We start from the raw sequence: 6,202 nt of genomic DNA on the forward strand, positions 1-6,202 counted from the left end.
GATACTTGCAACGCTTATGTCCTTTTTACTTTACTTCCTCATCTCCTCCCCTTCTCTGGTCTATAAAAGAAACTGGCATCCAGACCCCGATAAGATGGTTTTGGGGGGATACTAGTCTGCTATCTTCTCAGTCTGCTGGCTTTCTGAATAAAGTCGTATTCCTTGCCTCAACACTTCATCTCTGTTTATTGGTCCATTGTGCGGTGAGCAGAGTGAACTTGGACTCAGCAATGGAAGGAGTAGAGGGGAAATGCTCCAGGTGGAGGCATCCTGTGCTGGTTACAGGCACAAAATCTGGAGCCAAACTCTGTGGGTTTGAATCATGACTCTTCCAATTGTCAGCTGTTTGGTCTTAGATAAGTTCCTTAAGTTTTCTTTGCCTCCGTTTCCTCATCTATAAAATGGTGATATAAGGGGACTGAATGTGCTAAATATGTGAATAAAGTGCTATTTGTGTTTGTTAAATATATTGTTGTTGTTGTATTGTCATTGTCTTTGTTGTTCAATTTCTATGCCATGTCCACCTCTTTTGGGGGGGTGGTATAGGGTACTTTTATTGATGGTACATGACAAGGCAGGGCTCCCTAAGCCCCTCCCCTTCCTCAGGGCCTTGGGGATGGAAACTGTGGAGGTCGGGAGATTCTCAGTGTGGTGGAGGATCAAGGTGGGGCAAGGACTCCCCAGCAGCTGAGGAACTCTCTCTTCCTCTCGTGCTCCTGCTGGGGCTGGGGGTCCGGGGACCTTACTCCTTGGAGGCCATGTGGACCATGAGGTCCACCACCCTGTTGCTGTAGCCGAATTCATTGTCGTACCAGGAAATGAGCTTCACAAAGTGGTCGTTGAGGGCAATGCCAGCCTCAGCATCGAAGGTAGAAGAGTGAGTGTCGCTGTTGAAGTTGCAGGAGACAACCTGGTCCTCAGTGTAGCCTAGAATGCCCTTGAGAGGGCCCTCTGATGCCTGCTTCACCACCTTCTTGATCTCATCATACTTGGCAGGTTTCTCCAGGCGGCAGGTCAGATCCACAATGGACACGTTGGGGGTGGGGACGTGGAAGGCCATGCCAGTGACCTTCCCGTTGAGCTCAGGGATGACCTTGCCCACAGCCTTGGCAGCGCCAGTAGAAGCAGGGATGATGTTCTGGGCAGCCCCTCGGCCATCACGCCACAGCTTCCCGGAGGGGCCATCCACGGTCTTCTGGGTGGCATTGATGGCGTGGATGGTGGTCATGAGTCCCTCCACGATGCCGAAGTGGTCATGAATGACCTTGGCCAGGGGGGCCAAGCAGTTGGTGGTGCAGGAGGCATTGCTGACAATCTTGAGGGTGTTGTTATGCTTCTCATGGTTCACGCCCATCACAAACATGGGGGCATCGGCAGAAGGCGCAGAGATGATGACCCTCTTGGTGCCACCCTTCAAGTGAGCCCCAGCCTTCTCCATGGTAGTGAAGACCCCAGTGGACTCCACCACGTACTCAGCACCAGCATCACCCCACTTGATGTTGGCGGGATCTCAATCCTGGAAGATGGTGATGGCCTTTTCCTTGATGACGAGCTTCCCATTCTCCACCTTGACTATGCCGTGGAACTTGCCGTGGGTGGAATCATACTGGGACATGTAGACCATGTAGTGAAGGTCAATCAATGAAGGGGTCATTGATGGCGATGATGTCCACTTTGCCAGAAATAAAAGCAGCCCTGGTGACCAGGGGCCTGATGTGGCCAAATCCGTTCACTCCGACCTTCACCATCTTGTCTCAGGGATGCGGCTGTCACAGCATGAAAGTTACAGCTAGCTGTCGAACGGGCAGTAGCAGAGAGCCCGTGTCCAGCTCTTTAAGACCCCATGAACTGCAGCACACCAGGCTTCCCTGTCCTTCACTATCTCCTGGGGTTTGCTCAACCTCATGTCCATTGATTCGGTGATGCTGTCTAACCATCTCATCTTTAGCATACATACATATATACATCCATATAGTCAGCTTCAGCTGGGGTTGCACTTGGAAGCAAAGTAGTAAAGGAACCTTTTAAGAGTGTAATGGTTATGCTGAGTCTTGAGGTTTGGAACAGAAAGTCTCAAAGCAGAGGGAAAAGGAGATAGAAAAGCTGTTCATAAACAGCTTAGTATCTTGGGTAACTTAAGTAGTTTGGAAAGGATAGGGGCACAGGAGCGTTCCATGGCAATCTTCTGGTTACCTGTCATTATGTGACGTACTCTCCCAGTACCAGGTGCCTAAAACAACAACTTACTATTTTATATCTCATGATTGTGGGGCTTAATGGGCTCATCTATCAGACCTGGTGCAATTGCAGTAAAATGGTATTTGAGACTGGATTCATTCACTGGTAGCTCAGTTGGTAAAGAATCTGCCTGCAATGCAGGAGACCCCGGTTTGATTCCTGGGTCAGCAAGATCCCCTGGAGAAGGGATAGTCTACCCACTCCAGTATTCTTGGGCTTCCCTGTGGCTCAGCTGGTAAAGAATCTGCCTGCAATGTGGGAGACCTGGGTTCACTCTCTGGGTTGGGAAGATTCCCTGGAGAAGGGAAAGGCTACCCACTCCAGTATTCAGACTCGACACGACAGAGCAACTTTCACTTTCTTTCACTTCCTCTCACTTTCTTGCCTGGAGGTCTGGTTCCTGGGCTGGAATGGCTGGACCAGCTAGAGTTCACTTAGGCATCTCCCTTTCCATATGGCCCTTCCACGTGGCTAACCTGGGCTCTCTCATAGGATGATGGTCTTAAGGTAGTCATACTTTTAATTTGGCACTTTCCCTTAGGGAGAGAGAGTTCCAAGAGACAGGAAGTGAAAGCTGCTAGTTTCCTAAAACCTGTCAGGTTCCAACCTGACACCATGAGATTTCCACCATACTTTTTTGGTTAAAGGAGCCACAAACCAGTCCAGATTCAGGGAAGTGGACATAGACTTCAATTTTGATTGGAGAAGAGTCAAAGAAAGTGTGGTCATTTTAAATTTGCTTCAAGGGGCAATGAGAGGCAGAGCTCTAGACGTGGGGGTTGGGAGAATGCCTATACTCAGGAGATCCTTGTATGACATTTGATCATGTTCAAAATGTATCTGGTAGGTAATGTTAGAACCAGTTTAGGCTTTAACTATGGAAATACTAGTGTCTAGACATTATAGATAAAATGGATTCCTTTCTTCTAAAGTTGCGGTGGGAACATGAGAATCATAAGGAAAAGTAAAGATTAAAGTATTACTCTTCAGTTCTGAAAGATTATAATTTTCTTCCAGTACTGCTCCCCTGAAGAAAAATTCACTAATGGCTACAGATGGGTCTCAAGAACAAGGAGATGCATGCAATTGCAACCAGGATGTCTTGTGGATAAGAGGTGAGCTTGGAAAAGGTCTTTGCCTAGTACTGAGAATTTCTCATTTAGTTTTATTGCTCTGATTTACACAGAGACTGTTTTGAGGTGGGAGAGTTAACCAGTTTTAGGACGTGGATGCTGTCTTTTTTATATAGTGCAATAGTAACTTACCTTAAAGGAGCTGGTCTGATTCTGGAGTAATTCATGAGTAACTGGTTCTATGAAGAGTGTAGACAGAGTCCATTTTCTACACACACTTACATAAGCATTGATTAACATTTTATACCCATTCCTCCATGTCTATTTTTAAAATGAGAGCTGAAGAATTTCAGAAGTTTCTCATGGAAGGAGCGTTTCGTAAAGTTATGACACTTAAAGCAATCTGACTTTCATCAACAAAGCCCCATCTGGGATTGCCACATGTGCAATTTCTATGCTAAATGGGAGAGTTCTTATTTTATGTGTAGATTTGTAAGTTATCAGGACTAAGTACCTGGTATGGATAATATGTTTCTTTCTTCCCAAATTAAATGAACCACTTACCCCAAAGTAGTTTCTACTTTTCTAATCATTTCCCAAGACATAGGACTTTATTTGTTCAAAAATTCTTGTATCCTGCTCATCATGTAACAGGTATGATTTGAAATCTTTATAAATAATAACTCATTTTCTTGTCATTACTACTTGAGGAAAGCAATGCTGTTATCATCATCCTCAGTTTTATAGATTAGCCATAGAGCTATTACAAACACATGTAATAAATAACAGAGCCGGGACATGAACCCATTCAGCTGGGCTCCAGAAGTCACATTCTTAAGCACTATGCTCTGTTACTTCCATTTTCCCATTAACACCACTATATTAGCGTCTACATAACTCCACACTAGCCTAGACTCACATTATTACAATTACTATAAGCTTTCCAGGAGTCAAATTTTTGATCTATTCTTCTGTGAATTCATGGTATCTGGCATTGGACTTAGCAAATAAAAGTTACTGAGAAATAGGTTTGCCTAAATGAATGAAACTGGGTTAATAATCAGAGGTATAAAAGATTCTTAGACCTTCATATCTATCACTTGTTGTTGCTGTTTAGCCGCTGTTGCGACTCTTCACAACCCCACCAACTACAGCGTGCCAATCTCTTTGTCTGAAATTTTCCAGGCAGAAATGCTAGAGTGGGTAGCCATTCCCTTCTCCAGGGGATCTTCCCAACCCAGGGATCAAACCCGGGTCTCCTGCATTGCAGGCAGATTCTTTAGTTTAGCAGAATTGTATTATCCAACAATTAAGATGTCTACCTACATATGCTTTCCACTTTGACTCACATCGGCATGAATTTATACATCTATCCCATTTCTTCTGTATGTCTAAGCACTCACATTTTCTTGCTCTCCAAGAAGTTTCATAAGAAGTCTTATGACTTAAACTTGAATCCAAGACAAGGGTTAGTTTGCAAAGACTGCACAAGCATTAAATATCATACATGAATCACAAGGTTAGCTGGCATTTCTGAATCACATGGCTCTTAACATAATGAAATTTTAAAAGAAATGCCATCTTGCTCACTAGCTAATGGTTTTTTTGCCGTATTGAGAAATTATTTCTTAAACATTAATAGGTTAATCAAAATTGATATCTGTGAACAATGAACTCCTAAGTATACAATCTAATTGAGGGCACTGTTGACAAAAATCTCTATTCTATAGACAGGTCACTGAACAAACATCACTTAACAATATGTCACAGACATTTGAAAATGTACAGATTCAGCCAATATTGTTCATTTGTTACATTCATTTTTTCACTATCTTTTTATAGTGATGACACATTTTAAGATTAAAAAAAGCCACACTTTAATCCTTGAACTATATACATTCAATTTTAAAACAGACCTCTTAATAAATAGAAAGGTTTTAAGAAGTTAATTTTTCCCTGGATAAGAGGGCAATTTATGATAAACTCACAATAGTAATCCTGATTTCTCAATTTCATTGATTTGAGTTCTTAGAAGAATTCAATTTTTTCTTCTGCAAAAAAATCATATAAACATATATAAATAATCTCTATATATACAAATATATATATCTGAAATACTTCCAATATTTGAAAGTTATTTTCTCTGAAAATTCTTAATTACAAATACACTGTTTTACATCTTCTACATCTTTTCTGAAAATGAAATTATGTAAAAAGTGAGTCATTTTGTATTGCAGGATTCATTTATATAATATCCCTTGTATTCCTTGTAAAAATGAAACAAAATCTTTTCTTTTTACAAAAACCAGAGACTCTGAAAAAAATGAACATATGAAAAGGTAGATAATTTCAATATTGTTTTAATAAAAGCATGCTTTTCTTATTAGGTTTTAGGATGGATTTAAGAAGCATGAAACAAATCAGGAATATTTTAATTGCAATAGCACACACTTTGTTGTTGTTCATTTTCTCAGTTGTGTCTGACTCCTTGTGACCCCATGGACTGTAGCACGCCAGGCTTCCCTGTCCTTCACTATCTCCTGGAGTTTGCTCAAACTCATGCCTGTTGAGTCGATGATGCCATGTTTTGGGGACCTAATAGAACTGCAGACCAGGAGTCTCCATCTCTTGGTGACATGATGTTATCCTAGCTCTCACATGTTGCTGTCAATCTGGCTTGTCAGCTGTCTTGGCACTGGCCCAAGAAAAGATCAACCTTTATCTCACTTCTCATTTTTAAAAATATGTGGGAGGCAGCACAGAATGTACCAGATGAAATGGTATATTGTGGCAAAATAGTTTTGAGATATTATCTTTTTCTTTGACTAGGGAATCACTGTATCCAGGATGAAGATCAGACAACCACCAAGGCTGATCTGATGGTGTTGAGT

At 42.0% G+C, this 6,202-nt stretch overlaps 1 pseudogene across 1 annotated transcript; it reads right to left on the reverse strand.

The window, feature by feature from the left end:
- Window positions 1-539: 539 nt before the first annotated feature.
- On the reverse strand, window positions 540-1,752 carry LOC122686906 (annotated as a pseudogene). The gene has a single exon (XR_006338942.1). The product of XR_006338942.1 is annotated as a glyceraldehyde-3-phosphate dehydrogenase-like (transcript).
- Between the last annotated feature and the right edge of the window lie 4,450 nt (window positions 1,753-6,202).

The sequence above is a fragment of the Cervus elaphus genome, chromosome 30 (genome assembly GCF_910594005.1).
Source record: "Cervus elaphus chromosome 30, mCerEla1.1, whole genome shotgun sequence".
In the NCBI taxonomy this organism is placed as follows: Eukaryota; Metazoa; Chordata; class Mammalia; order Artiodactyla; family Cervidae; genus Cervus; species Cervus elaphus.